This window comes from Vespula vulgaris, chromosome 17, assembly GCF_905475345.1.
Source record: "Vespula vulgaris chromosome 17, iyVesVulg1.1, whole genome shotgun sequence".
NCBI lineage: Eukaryota > Metazoa > Arthropoda > Insecta > Hymenoptera > Vespidae > Vespula > Vespula vulgaris.
Genome location: NC_066602.1, coordinates 584,132 through 600,876, shown reverse-complemented (window position 1 = coordinate 600,876; position 16,745 = coordinate 584,132). Strand labels below are relative to the sequence as shown.

Here is a 16,745-nt window from a genome sequence, read left to right as displayed (position 1 = left end):
TAATCCGGAAGAAAACGATAGAAGTGATAGTTATATCATCTAGCAAAAAAACAAGAGATCTCATCGATGAAAGAGATGCAAATGTAAAAAATTTTCTTCAAAACTTATCATAGATTTCGTAGAAAATAATAAAGGATAAAATTTTGGTCTGTTTATAACAAAATATGTTCTTTAATATCTACGAATTCATATAAACCAAGCATCTCTATAATACATTATGTGCTTTTAAAATTATGATATATATTTTCAGATGTGAACTACGTTTGCTCGATAAAGTACCATCGATTTGCTGAGAGCTAACGTCCGAAAGGGTTCAGGGCAGTTATGGTTATTACGTTTTACGCACATTAATTGCTCAGACGAACGGAAAGGTCGAAAATGAAATTAATTAAGGGGTATTGAGATTCTCTTTTATTAAGGAACAATATCTTTTAATTCGGCATATTACTTTTTTTTTCTTTTTTTTTTTCTTTTTCCTTCACAGCTTATAATTTGAAATTAATTAAAGAATATTGACTATTGACAATTAATTTTTTTTATTTATCTACTTAAAAATGACTATCAATAAGAATTAATTTCTCCTTTGTTTATCTCTTGAAACTATCATTTCTTTTCCTGTATTACGCAATAATAAGGAATATGAATTCAGAGAGAATCTTTCTCCATATTCATTTTTTTTCCGTTACATCGTCTTTTTCTCTACGTATTTCATTTGAATGCGCTTTACGCAGGTCGATTAAAATTTTTTGTTAATCGGCCGAAAAGGATATGTGTTCGGAGGAAACGAATTTCTCGACCAATCCCTTTTAATTCGACGTAACATTATTCGTTCGAATAGTGGTACGATTAGACCTTTTTCATGAATACACCTTTTTCAAAGAATCCATGGATGGGGAGTTTTAGCTAGGTTCAAGTCGAAAGGACCGTTGAAGGATTGTCAGACGTTCCATGTGGAACATGAATCAAAGTGAAATTAAGATGGAACTGAAAGTTTATCATCTATCATAAGTAAACCTACGAGAACGATATAAAGACTCACCGCTTTTCCAGATAACAATACTAGCCCGAGAATATTTTTAAATTATACGAGAAATGTTAAGGCCATGTTTACGTCATAGTTATTTCATCAATTTAAATTGAGTAGTATATCCCAATAGAAGAAATTTTGAGTTCAGTGTTTCAAATTATTCTTCATATAGTATTCACGATATGTACTAGAAAAATATTTATAATACTTAGTGTACGTTTTTTAGTAATATCGAAATTTGAACGAATTAATTTGCTGTGTAATCCCAACTCTCTTGTTAGTAAGTTTTGATTGGGTCTTACTGAAAATGCATGTACGTATCGTTAATTACTCTCGGATTAAAAGATTTGTTATTGCCTCTCTCCATGCACGTGTGCTCTTGTGTACGCTTTTGTGCACTGACATGTGGACGGGAATACGTGTGTCTTTCTATCTGCGTGTGAACGGACACATGTTGTCTCATTTTGAAAATAAGAATTAAGATCAGAATCATTTGTTTTCATAGAATTTTGATTTCTTTTGCAAGAAATTTGTTCCTCGATCTATATAAATTCAGATAAAACAAATACCACTACATATATTCCTTGGTGTACCAAAGTGAGACTATGTAATATGTTACACTATATACCACGTTTGTGCGACGTTAATACCGCCCTGTTGCTGCTACCAAACGTTCGAAAGGACGCCGAGTATAAAAGGTAAATACGGAATAATATCAAAATAGAAATCATTCTGTGCTTTTCATCTTTTTACCGAAAGAACGAAGAATTGATATGCTTTTGCTTGATTTTTGATAAACTGAATATTATTATTATTATAGTAATAATTATAATATTTCAAGTTAATGTTTTAGATATAATAGAATCGACAAATGAATTATTTTCATAATCGTAATATTTAAACGATAGTATATTCGCTTAAACATTACGAAGATCGTAACGTGCGAATAACATAAAATAATTTTCAGCTAAAATTTAAATAATTTATGATTTTCATATTGGAATAGTTGCATCTGAGTTTCATCGCTGCGTGTAATGTCAATAAAAACGAACATTGGAATGACTTTGACGGTTACCCTCACTTTTTAAAGGTGAAAACTTCAAACTTAATACTTTTGATAATTTTAAACTCATTTAAACGATATAAATGTACGACGAGTTAAACTATCCACTATTTAAGCAGTAGTAGATTCCGTTAAACATTACACGCCACGAAACACCGACGGAATATCAGATAATTTTTATTTATTCTCTGTTGGACTCGAATTTTGAAATGGCCGTTGTTGGCAACATGTACAGTCAATAAATGATTAGTTTGGACGGTTACCGAATTAGTTTTCCTTTGTACTCCGACGAATAAACATCGAAGCTCTCTCGCTGCCACCCGCAAAGAATGAAAGTTACATTCACGTAGGTGTATATAAGAAAATATATTATATAAGTTTTTCTTTAAGGTAATTGTAAAAAAATGTAATGAACTAACGAAAATATTTGTATCTCTCTCTATGAGTAAACGTAATTAAGCTAGGAATAGATGTACATAGTAGCCATTAATATTTTTCTGTAATGATTTCTTGAATTCTGCGCTCGACTCTTTTCGATGTGTATGTAAGGAACATCAACTTTTCGCAATGTGTGTGGTAACATCGCATCGGAAACTAAATCTTGCGAATAAAAGGAAATATCCGTTTAACACTTTATATCATTTCTACCCTCTTTATTCCTTGAAAGTAAAGCATTATTATTCTTTACAAGATTTAAATTTATTCAAGATATTTTGGGTAGTTGCCGAGAGGTGCATAGTACACAATGAAGCATAAATCCTTCGCTTTCTATTTTGTCTTTATGTAAATTTTCGTACTTCCTTTATCGATTCGATCGTGTGGAACAATTATTACGTGACAAGGAACAATTATCACTATCATCCACGAACAAAAAATTGTAAATAAGTACATGGCTATGTACTGATATAAACAATATTGCGATTTGGACGAAGTAATTTGCTGCGTAGCGCGAATTACCCTGTTGATACGTTTCAATAGGGATTTAATGATAGAGAATATACCTATTATTTTCTCCCTTACTTATCGTCGAGTACCGTCGTTTTAAACCTTCGTTATCTCTCTCCATCTGCGTGTGATGTGGTGCGCGCTTATCTGCGCAAGTCAAGTGGCCGGGAATGAGTGCGCGGTCTTGTGTGCGTGTGTACGCACACCTGTTGTCTCATTTTCAAAAAAAAAAAGAAAAAGAAAAGGAATTTTCTAATTTGTTTTCCTCTCAACAAAGCGACTAGACAATTGAATAATACGATAAGCTATATAATTCAATTACTTTATTATTATTATTTAACTGCATCATTTAACTAGCCAGTTAAGTCTTTTGCAAAGCAATGCACCACGTAACTGATTCAATTCTTTCATACGAGCGAGTAGATTTTTCTGAAAATTTATTTCCGAGCGAAGAACAAAAGAATGAGCTAATTATGCACTATATACAAGGTTGCGTATATTGTATTGCGCTATATGGCGTATGTTATGCCCTAAACTAGTTAGTTCTTATGAAAAAATTATATTTCTGCAATCATTTATTATTTATTACGTATAACCGAGTGTAGCAGTGATTTTATTGTATTTCTAGTAAAATAATATTTGTATTTTGCGAATGCATTATCCGAATGATTTAATTTCTCGATAAGCACAGATATAATATAATACTGATATAATAGAGTGCCTAACGTAATAGAGATCTATCATACTTTTTTTTATTTATCGTTACTCGACTAACTGATCGACGTGGCGCTAAGCATAACTTATAAATGTTATAGGAAATAGCTCTCCATGAAATAATCTTTCCTTCTGAATAGAATCTTCTGAATCCTATTGTCTAGGCAATGTCATTGTGTTTTTCACGAAAAATAAATAAATATCAATAAATAAATGCGAAAAAATATTCACTCCCCAAAAAGGAGATAAGCAAAATTAAATTTTTACAAAGTAAAATAATCGAAAAGATATAGTTATGGAGAATGATCGATAGGAGGAATCAAAAGCAGAGATGGACTCAAAAAGAGAAAAGAACGAAAAAACAAAAAAAAATTCACCATTTACGATAGTTTCGTTTCAAAATTATTGGCAGCATTGTAATGAGATAACCGTGGATGACATAATATCTCGATAATGAATGAAAAATAATGACAGAAATAAATGATAGGAAAACCTTGATTTGATACTTGAATTTATTGTATTCATTGAAACGGATTAAAGATGTTGGTACTGAATCTAGTAGTCTTCCATGCAAGTTCTTGGAAGATTCAAGAGAGGGAAAATCCAAAAGAATACATAAGCCCCCGATCAGGCGGCATAATGATATTTCTATGGTACATATCACTTTAAACAAGATGCTCTCGTTAAAATAAATCATATTACTATTTTTTTTTGTTTCGATCTATCAATCTGAATGCATTTGTCAAGGATAATTTTTTTTCTACAGTCAGTTGCGTAAAACGTAATTAATAATACAGGGATGTAGAGCTATTTTTGTAGTTGCCTTTAAGTTTATTACATACTGTTAAAATTTACATTAGCGATAATTTCGTATAACACTTATTCTTATATACAGACTTTATGTGTATGTGTGTTTAAACATACACACACAAACACACATATAACATAATAGTATAACAATTAAATACATTTGTATACATACATATTAATATAATTGTCAACATATATATTTAATATATTATGATAAACTATTTATCTCGGCGTATGCATCTCTAAGTATATAAATCAATTTACGATTAAAAAGAAAATTAAACCATAAAATAAATTAAAAAAAGGAATTTTAATTAAAAAGAAAAGAACAAAAGAAAAAAGCAAATAAATAGGTATTCAGAATTCATTCAAGAAATGAAAATTTATGCTTATTTATCTTTCTTCCGAGCAGGATTAATAAATTTTTGAGAGAATTTCTGAAAAATTAAGAGAAAAGTAAATATAAATCAAAAATCCAGTTTACATATACCGCAAACATAGAGAATATGAAATTGTAATACTTTCTGAATACATATTTGTTTGCTTTTTTTTTCAGGCTACTTTGTAACAATTATTTTTCTTTTTAACCCTTTGCACTTTTTAACCCTTTGAATTATTTTCATAACCGTAATATTTAAACGATAGTATATTCGCTTAAACATTACGAATATCGTAACGCGCGAATAACATAAAATAATTTTAAGCTAAAATTTAAATAATTTATGATTTTCATATTGGAATACTTGCATCTGAGTTTCGTAGCTGCGTGTGATGCCAATAAAAACGAACATTGGAATGACTGACGCTTCCCTCTCACTTTTTAAAGGTGAAAACTTCAAACTTAATACTTTTGATAATTTTAAACTCATTTAAACGATATAAATGAACGACGAGTTAAACTATTCACTGTTTAAGCAATAGTAGATTTCGCTAAACATTACATGCTATGGAACACAGACGGTATATCAAACAATTTTAATTTATTTTCTATTAGACTTAAATTTAAAAATGGCAGTTGTTGGTAGCGTGTAAAATCAACAAATGAATGACTTGGACTTTTAGATTTGGAGTTACCAGATCAGTTCTTTGTACTCCGACGAATAAACATCGAAGTTCTTTCGCTGCCGCCTGCAAAGAATGAAGAAAATTACATTCACCTACGTGTACATAAGAAAAAATTGAATAAGTTTTTCTTTAAGGTAATTGTAAAAAAATGTAATGAATTAGCGAAAATGGCTGTGCCTCCCTCTATGAATAAACGTAATTAAGCAAATTATTATTATTAAAGATTTTGGAAGGTACAATTCATGATAACTCTTAAGACGTAGTATCCTATCACTATTGATCGAATGAAATACACTTTTGTAATAACCCTAATTAATTAAAATAGGAGACTGTTAAATGTTAACATCCAAACGTGTTTTTATATTATTGCAAATATTTTACTAAGTTTCCTTAATAAAACACCAACGTATGCACCATTAGGATCAAAAGTGTTAAAGTTCTCTGGTTTTATGCAACATGATATGGGAAGCCAATCGCCGTGATCATTGTCTCCATATCAGTGAGACTACAAAATGATCCAATTAGAAAACTAAAGCAGAATTTTCACAAATTTTATTATTATAATTATTACTCGTTAATGAAGAAAATGAAAAATTACTTACAGTAGTTTGCCAGGAATGGATGTATATAGCAGCCATTATTATTTTTCTCTAATAATTTCCTTCTGTTCTGCAATTGACTCTTTTCGACTTGCATATGGAATATCAACTTTCAACAATCTGTGGTAACACCGCATCAAAAACCTTTTTCCTTCTATTTCTCTTTATACAAATTTCTATATTTCCTCCGTCGATTCGATCGTGTGAAACAATTACTACGTGAAAAGGGACAATTATCACAATCATCTACGAACAAAAATTAGAAATAAGTACGTACACATATACTGATATAAACGAAGATCGATATAATTATTTCGATAGATCTGTCTTACTAATTTTTCCGAGAAGCTCCATTATATGAATACTGATGTCAATAACGATAATATCAATAGTATATATCACATATATGAACATTCAAATATTTTTAATTTACTCCTTCCGAATAGTTCTATTGGAACTATTACAATGGAATGATTTTCATATTGACATTAATAAATATTGATCCTGAAAAAATTTTGATGCCTTAAATATCTTTTTTTGTTAAACATACTTCAGTCTTCCGAAAATATAAAAAATATTCAATTAATCTTTTAATATACCTAATCAGCGTCCAAATTATTTATGCAAAAATTTGAGTCCATTTTCAAAATTTTATTTTTATCAGAAAAAATGTCAGAATCTCCTTAAAACATTCTGAAATGAACTTTAGATTCACGCAAACTGATAGTATAATAATTGAAAACGAAAACTAATAGGTCTCATCGCAAAAGTAAAGGAAATCGGTTCGGTTGCGGATATGTGTCTCCGGAAGACACGTCGTCTCTACGTTCGTCTCTTTGTATTCTTATCATGGAATCATGCATCTCTATTCTAATTGATTAGCTGACCGGCAAACAAGCAATTACTAGTTTCAGACAAGCAATTCACCTAGTTTGTTAGACTCTTCAACAGGTAGTATCATTGAAATAGCAAATACGGAATAATATCACGGAATAGCAAACAGATGCGCAACAGTTGGCTCTATATACGATTATACGATTGGATCGTATAAATGTCTAAAAAGAAATATCCTAATTCCGATAACCCCTAATTAGCCTTTCTCCTCGGTTTAATATTACACAATAATTCAAAATTATGCAACAAGTAAAAGATAATTCACACGTAAAATATAGTATCTAATAATAATAAAAATAAGTTAACTATAGCATGAAGAAATAATAAGAAACTACGCAATTTTCTATAATCTACTATAAAACAATATATCGTAGTATTGGATATGAAGTTGTATAAAATAATGCATAACGTAGCGTCTCTAATATAACTTATAGATAGGATATAAAATTAACCTATTGTCCATAGCATGCATTATAAAGAACAAAATCTTATGAAAATTAATCTTCGCGTTAGATACTATAAAATTTAAATAAGATGCAACTTACCAAGAAAATAATGAATAATATTAGCGAAACCCATTATCGAATCCAAATATGCAGCCAATGTTCAGGTACTACGGTTTAATTGTTAATTATCTTTTCTTTCTTAAAGTTTGGTCTGGACACGATGTTGCCTCGATTAAAAATAAATTATTCCAAGTTTTCGATTAACTTTTAATTATTTTCTTTTTTTTCGCCAATTTTGTCCTCATATTCCGAAGAAGTAAATGTTTATCAATAATTTGATTACAAATGATGTATCCTAAACAAATATATGAAAATGTGAATTCGATATCAACTGATCCACTTTCCTAATACACACTCGTTCGCTTCTTTTTTTCTTGAATTTAAATATCTATTTTCACGTTCTTATCTTTCAATTTTCTTTTTCAACTTACATCTATTTACTTCCTTCTTAATTAATAAGACAGCGCAGATAATTCACGAAATAATAGATAAAAATATAAATATATGCGCTCGTAGTTTGCCTCTAATATATACATCGTAAGTAAGGCATTATAGAAAAAACAGATGCATAAGTGAACATATATATAAATATAAATCGATACATATATGAAATAATGGATGTATCGAATGTTCCTTTCGACTGAAAAGAATAGAGAAAATTCCATTAAGAAACGTTGTAGATAAAAGAGAAAATATTTAAATTAATTTTAAACAGAAAGTAATGAACTTACTAAGTAATAGGGAATATAATTGTGCTTCCATTGATAATCAGAACTTTTACAACTATCTGTAAAAAAACAAGTAGTACTTAATGAAGCATTACGATTCATAGATCCAAACACCCTTTTATAACAACCCGATAATTAGAAAAGGAGTCTCAAATTTAACATTCAAAGTGATATTTATATTATTCCAAATATTTCACTAAATTTTCGTTCAAATAACTCGAATTATAATATTTTGTTTAATATTATACAATAATATACCCAAGAAAACCTGCACGGTGTAATGTATAGTGTAAAATAATAATAAGATATACAACTTTCTATAGTATATTATAAAACCATATGATGGTATATTATAAAGTATAGTATAATATAAGCAGTATAGCATTGAACACAAAATTGTATAAAATACAGTATAAAACGTTAATATTAAACGGTATAAAATTCAAATAACATTTTACTAACCGATAGTGTGTTCTGCAGAATCTTCTAGATACTATCCACTATTTTCACTGGTCAGGAGCTTATATATTATTCTGATTCGTTTCTGTTTGGAATATTATTTGGACACTCGCAGGAACTTGCTGGTAGCACGATTCGAAACGGAATAAACGGTTTATTCAACTTCCGCGGATGGCTAGCAACATCTCTTATATCGACTCGAGCATGCGCTGTTTCGTTTAACCTTCTCTTTTCTATATATTCACGAAGCTAATATCCCCGATTATCTCTTCATAATGTTAGCAATAATTTTGGATCGATACTACCGTTTACGGGAACTTTCCTTTTTGCTTTTATTTCTTTTTTTTCTTTTTGATTCTTTTTTCCCCATTTGATTCCACATGTGATTCACTATGTAAAAATCGAATTGCGTTTATCTACTTCCCGAGTAGGAAAATTTTTTTGACATTTAATTATTCATATTTATTTATTTTGTGCGAAGAGAATGTTGACATTGACCGAATTGAAATCTATTGACCGAATTACGATGGCTAGAAAGAAGTATAATAGATCTTTACTAAGCTGCAGGAAAATTATAACAGTGTTAGATTCTATGTGCGCCTATTCAGAGAAAAATCGCTGTGCTCGGTTATACGTAATAAAAATAAACAGTTCTCAAATAAAAATTGACAAATAAAATATCTTCCTAGGAATTGATTAATTTGGAACATAATATATGAAATGTTAGATAACTAGAGGTATTATGGACCATTGTTTTCAGTTCTTCCATCAGGAGCAAATTTCTAGGAAAATGTATTCGTTCGAACGGAATAATTAAATCAACGACGCGTATATGGTTCTGCAAAAGATGTAACCGAGTAATTAAATGAAGGATTTAGGTAGATAATTGAGCATGTACAGAGCATTTTATCATCCAGATGTTTGTGTGGTTTGATAGGGGGAAAACAAATGAAAAAATACCTTTCCTGTTCTTTTCAAATCAGACAGATGTACGCTTATAGACCGCGCACTTGTTCCTGACCGCTTGATGTATCCAAGCGCGGAGAAGAGCACTCATGAACGGAGAGAAATAATGATGAATCGTTTAATACGATGGTGCTTGATGATAGCTAGGAGACGATTACGTCAGTGCAGATCGTTAAGTTCCGATCAAAACCCGTTAACAAGAGAATTTGGAGACAGGGAGGATCATATATTTTTGCGAAAAAATCATAATTTTGTCCTTTATAATTTTCTACGATGTCTATGATAAATGTTGAATGAATTCTCTTTCCATATTATCATCCCTCGCAGTATATATGAGATCTCTCCGTTTTTTTTGCTTGATGTCATCACTATCACTTCTCTCGTTTTCTTCCCTATTAATATTCATTTTTTCTAATCGTATAAATGTCTACTTGAAATTCCTCTTCGGTATTACTTATGATACGAAACTCACTCGTGTTTGGAAATTTTGCCATTCTCTTAATAAATAAAAGAAATAAGTAAGTGAACGGATTGGTAGTCTCAAATTGTATATTACGAAATCACGAAAGGATATAAACCAAAAGAATATTACTTTTCTGATTTTTTGACTTATTAGTCCAGTTATCTATCTATTCCACTAGAAGTTTCAATGCGAAGTGAGTTTAGCTTCGAAAATCTCTCCTCAGTTTTATGATTGCTTGTTTACTCCATCAAATATCACTGCATCGTACGAGGCGTATTCGCGTGCCATTGCAGAGAAGCCCTCGGACCGTTGTGACCGTACTTCTTTTTTGTAAAACCGACTGATATTCTTTTCATATATCCTGGTAATTTGACCATTTCTTGATTAACTAATTGTGTGGTTCTCTTGGAGGGAAAATACGTGAAAGGTAAGAAAGTAATATTAGGAAGCAAAGAAATATGACGAAAGATTTTCTCCGAATACATGTTTTTTATTATTGTATAATAACAGAAAGAGTTCTTCGATAGTTGGAGCAATATGCATTTGTTTACAAAAAAAGATCGTAATATTTTGAGAAAATGTTTTCAAGTAATATGGAAGTAGATATAAATTTCGACGAAAAGATTTTCTTACGACAGAATTGTTGACGATAAGAATTACGTAGTATTTACATGGTACGAAAATTGTGATACCATTAGTAACTAATAATATTAGAATACTATTTTTAAGTATAAGTTGGACTTACGAAAGAAGAAACATTGCGAATTTCGTATATGAATATCCGATTAATTTCATAGGAATTAGTCTTGATAATTACAATAATTATTATTATAATAATTAATTATATTACAAGTAATTATAGTTTTATGTGCTTATTTTAATTAAAAAAGAGACGAATTATTATTAGATTCTATTATAAGATATATATAAGATTCTCATTAGGATATTCCAAGATACATGAGATAATTTCCTTTGAACAAAGAGTATATATAATAACATAATAAAGTATATATAATTACATAATTATAGAAAAGGGGAAATTTTTTATCCCCATGCGTTCTAGTTAGAGAATTAGAATCTAGAAAGCGTGGTCTCACGGGACGGCATGAGATTAACTTCGCCAGGGGAAGTCATTCCTTCTGTGATTTTCGATCCAGTAATACGCAAATGTGTGTCATACGCGAAATAATCCCTAGCTATTATACGTCCCAGAGAACAGCTTTACAAGTAATACAAACGGTTTAAACACGATTAGATTTAGTAGAAAATTTCATTTCTATATTATAAAAATGAAATTGATTCTGTTGATTCATAACATTTTAATTATTATTTTGTTGCGTTTAGGAGTAGTTGCTGTAGCATTTAAAAGGCTTCATCTGATTTATTTTCGATAGTTATATGATTGAAATGAACGAATGACTTTGATAAGTCTTAACAAATCTACGAATTTGGATCTATTTTAGAGATATACGAATCAAATTATATGGAAAATTGGATAATATACGTGACAAGTTACTTATATCTCATCTCGTTTATTAAAATCCAATATCAAGATCGATGATTGGTATAATAATGCGCTAGCAATGGCGTCACGTTGTCTCCATACACCATGCTTCTCTCGCCAACTTGGGTTTCATATCACGTGAAAGATTTGAAAAGAATTCTCTTAGAAATAGAAATACTTTCGTCGACTTCATAAAATCTATGTAAAAATTCATTAAATTATTAGAAAATATACCTATGGTATAGATTTTATATTAAATAATGAAGATATCTTACCACTCGATAAACACACCATTGATTGATTTACAATTTAGATATAAGGCTACAGAGGAAAGTGTTCTCGTATCCTATTTGGATTGATGATCGGGCGTTTTCACTATCCCTGTTGGACGTATCGTCGAATGTACGGAAGAACAGGAACTGACAATGTAAATATATGTCACTTGGGACGTCGAATGTTTAATTATCACATTGAGCGTAATTGAAGTTTGTGTATCTTCTTTGGAAGGAATTACAACTAGCAATCGATTAGGCTCCATTGCAATATTTCTGGTCTATAGTAACTGCTTTCTCCTCCGTTTCGTCTCGTATATCTCCGAAATAATTAAAAATTCGTAGATTAGTTAAGACTTCTGATACACATTCATTCATTTTAATTGTATAATTACCAGAAATATATCAGATGATTCCTTTTAAATCGTACAGCGGCTTCTTCTAAACGCATTTTAATTAATAATTAAAATGGTATGGGTAAAGAGAATTATTTTCATTTCTATAATATATAATTGGAATTATGTAATAAATTGTATACAAATGGCCACTTATAAATTTATCCAATAGCGATGATATAAACGAATGTTGCGATGGAAACAATGATTCCTCGAGATTCATTAAATAAGTGTGAGGTTCTCCCGGAGAAGAAATAGTGAGAATATTGAAATCGTACTAACAGATTGATAGGTTGTGAAAATATTCTTTAGGACGTCTGAATTATATACAGATAGCAATTATTTTTAGTATGTAAATATATGGTATTCACTTACATGATATTCTTTGAAAAGTTAACGAAGGAGTGATTTCTATAAACGAGAATCATTCCTAAACTTCCTAAATTTCAATTCTCTAGCTAACAATGTTCTTTCTCTGTTCGTTAGGTAATTTGATAAAGTAAACAACCGATCCTAAAACTGGAGTAAGAGATTTTTAAAGCTGACACCAGTCCGTAATGAAGCTTCGAGTAGATAAGTAGATCCCTGGACTAATCAGTCCGAAAATCAGAAAAATAATATTCTTTGGGTATATATCGTTTGGTCGTTTCGTAACATACAATTAGAGGTAGAAAGAAATTTTCAACGCATTCATTTACTCATTTTTTTTTTTTTTTATTAGGACAATGACAAAGTCTACAAACACGACTACATTACATGATATAAGATATAAATAGTGAAGAGCAATTTCAAAAAGACAAGTATAAATCCAGAAAAGAACGGTAACAGTGATAGTGATACCACCGAATATGAAAACAGGAAAAATTTCATAGATGATGATAAGGATGAAAATCCTGCAAAGCTTATCACAGATATCGTAGAAAATTATAAGGGATAATATTTTGTAATGAAATATGCTTTTCAATATCTACAAATTCATATAAATTAAATATCATTACAATATATTCGTTAGTTCCACGGTCACGATATATTATATTACGTAAGTCAATGGACCACGATTACGCAAAAAATTACCATCTATTTGCTGACAGATAACATCCGAGAGGGTGCCGAACAAACAGAGTTTTTACATTCTATGCATCTTTATTGCTTTCACAGACGAAAAGCTAGAAGATGAAATTAATTAAGACTTCTCTAACGATCTCTTTTAATTTGACATATTATGATTTCTGTTTTACTACCATATCCATATTCCATAACAGAATATCGTTACAAATGCTTCTGCTTTATTTTTATTGATCTCACCCTACCAAATATTCACATTCCATGAAACGAAATTAATTCTCTTATTAATATTCTCTCATAACAAAAATATCTTGCGGGCGTTAATATACATATTTTTAATTCCTATGTGACAAAATCAGCCAAAGATGTTGTTCATGTAAACAATATCTTCTTTGGTCATAATACAAATAATATGGTGTGCGAAGTGACCAGAACGAGGAGTATCTGCTTTTTTATTATGATCCTAATATATAGTACCTTACAGGAACAAATACATTTATAAGAGAATATTTTCAAAGAATCCTACGTCAAAAACATATTCATCATCTATTATGGAATGTCAAGAAATTGACGTTCGAAGTTGTTCACCAGTGTTATCATCTAAAAAGATTGTGCTTTAATATTTTTAGATCCTTGTTACAGTTTTTAGGCAATGACATGCCGCTTTATATTATAACTCGAATTTAAAAAAAGGAAGAACAGAAAAATACATATCCATATATCTTATGTGCGGACACTGAATTATATAATAACGATCGGCGGCATTTTACTATCAACGATTATCGACGGTTTCCTAAACATATTTGCTATTTCTTAGCTGTAGTAATAATCAACGTGCTGGGTTCGAAAGGAAGGCATTTCCTTTACAAACGTGATCCGCATAATTATGTTCCATAGCGTCTTCATTACGTGGTTGCAATTAACAAGGAAGAAGAGGAAGAAGAGGAAGAAGAGGACAAACATTTATAATGGTGTTGACGACGATCCTCAAAGTATTGCCTCAAGGTAATCGTCAATTAAAATAGCGCTGTATTACAAAGCTTCATTCATATGGTGATACGAGGATATGGAATATACGTTATTGAAAGGATTCAAAGGTAAGTGGCTTTAGATAGAGGATATAATGGAGTGTTATGGGAAAGATTTATCGTAGGTTTGTTTGCCGTTGCAAAGGGAATCTGGATTCAAATGGAACTGAAATGGTACTCAGGCAGCTTTATCATTGAAAATGATCAAAGCTGTGTATACGATCAAAGTATTCATTGTTCTTCGGGATAATAACGTTAGCCCGGACACGCTTTTAAATTATGCGTTAATATGTAGAGTACGTTTATCTCACCGTGTCATCGTTATACCGTCAGTTTATATTATTATTCAATATAATTAAAAAGAGAAGAAGTGTTTGGTTCAATGTTCCAAATTATTTGTCAGAATATTCACGTCATGTACTTAAAAATAATGTATAATGTACGTTTTTCAGAAATATAGGTATTTGGACGAACTAAATTATTACGTAGCGCAAATATCTTACGATTGAGATTTAATGAAAATGCATGTATGCGTTACGTTCTTCCATACGTATCGTCGTGTACGTTCGTGTTAAACAATTTGTTATTATCTTTCTCCACACACTGATGCTCTTATATTCTCTCATCCGCGCTAGAGCATGTAAGTGGGAATATGTCCGCGGTTCTGTGGGTGTGCGTGCGTATATCTCCTCGCTTATTTTGACGAAAGGTATTTTTTCGAAAGAAGAAAGGTATTTTGTCGTTCGTTCTCCTCTTATTAAACTAAGCAGCCAATGCGATAATACGATTAGCAGTGTACTTCAATTAGCTATTTAGCTGCATTAATTAATTAGCAGATCGATGTACCACAACTAATTTAGTTCTTTCATACGAAGGAATACTTTTTCCGAAAAATTAATTCCCGACAGGAAAATTTCAAAGAACGATCCACTTATACTGCCAATTATCTGATATTTCATATATTCCAAACTAATTAGTTCCTCGGAAAATGTTACCTTAATCGAATCGTTCATTTCTCATTACGTATAACTCAGTATAGCAACGACATCATTATATATCTAGTAACATAATATTTCTAATTTATTCAGCATTTTCCTAATGTTTTACTCGGATGATTAAATATCTCAATAAGCGTACATATAATAAACATTTACATAATATTTCCCCCAACATAGTAAAGATCTATTATACTCCTTTCTAGCCATCGTTATTCGGTCAACCGATTTACATCGCACAAATCATCAGTTATAAATATTGTAGGAAGAGATTTTCCCTGAGATTACCATTCCTTTTAAATACAATATTCTGAATTCTACTTTCTTGGTAATGTCAACATTCTCTTCGCACAAAATAAATAAATATGAATAATTAAATGCCAAATAAATTAAATGCAAAAATAAAATGCCAAAAAATGAAAAATAAAATGCCAAAAAAATTTTCCTCAACTGAAAGTAGATAAACGCAATTCGATTTTTACATCGTGAAATGATCGAAAAGATACGAGTATGGAGAATCACATGGGGAATCAAATGGAGAAAACAGAATCAAGAAGAGAAAACAGAGATAAAAGCAAACAGAAATCTTCCTTTTACGGTAATATCGATCCAAAATTGTTGGTAACATTGTGAAGAGATAATTGGGGATCGTGAATATATGAAAAAGAGGGGATTAAACGAAACAGCGCATGCTCGAGTCAATATAAAAGATGTTAGGAGCCGTCCGCGGAAGTTGAATAAACTATTTATTCTGTTTCGAATCGTCCTACAAGCAACTTCCTGGAGGTTTCAAGAGAGGGACGATTTAGAATAATATGTAAGTTCCTGTCCATCGCGATAATGTTACTTATCTGGAAGGTTATAAAAAACGCGCTATCGGTTAGTGAAATCCTATTTAAATTTTATGCTACTTAATATTAACGCATTATACTATATTTTATACAATTTTGTGTTCAATACTACGATATACCGTTTTATAATATACTATAGAAAGATGTATAGTTTATTATCTTCTTGCACTATATATTATATCTAGCAATTTGTCTTGGGTATATTATTGTATAATATTAACCAGAGGAAATACTATAATTTGCGTTATTTGAACTAAAGCTTAGTGAATTGTTTGGAATAATATAAATATCCCTTGGAATGTTAATATTTGAGTCTCCTTTTCTAATTATCGGCTTGTTGTAAAACTGTGTTTCGATCTATCAATCGTAATGCATTATTAAGTACTAATTGTTTTC

General features: G+C 30.5%; 2 long non-coding RNA genes across 3 annotated transcripts in view; one reads left to right on the top strand and one right to left on the bottom strand.

Annotated features, from left to right (window-relative positions):
• Nucleotides 1–2,719, top strand: part of LOC127070096 (uncharacterized) — a 64,748-nt gene extending 62,029 nt beyond the window's left edge. The window contains exon 7 of the long non-coding RNA XR_007784045.1: nt 251–2,719. This is a non-coding gene — a long non-coding RNA (uncharacterized LOC127070096). The remainder of the gene's footprint in view (nt 1–250) is intronic.
• A 2,588-nt stretch (nt 2,720–5,307) lies between these two features.
• LOC127070201 (uncharacterized) lies at nt 5,308–9,387 on the bottom strand. 2 transcript variants are annotated; one of them, XR_007784337.1, is made up of 7 exons: nt 8,814–9,387; nt 8,355–8,410; nt 8,055–8,263; nt 7,663–7,918; nt 6,556–6,727; nt 6,227–6,469; nt 5,308–5,687 (listed from the first exon to the last, which is right to left on the bottom strand). It is a non-coding gene; the product is annotated as an uncharacterized LOC127070201 (long non-coding RNA). The 2 variants fall into 2 exon arrangements; XR_007784336.1 differs by having other exon boundaries at nt 6,556–7,918.
• Between the last annotated feature and the right edge of the window lie 7,358 nt (nt 9,388–16,745).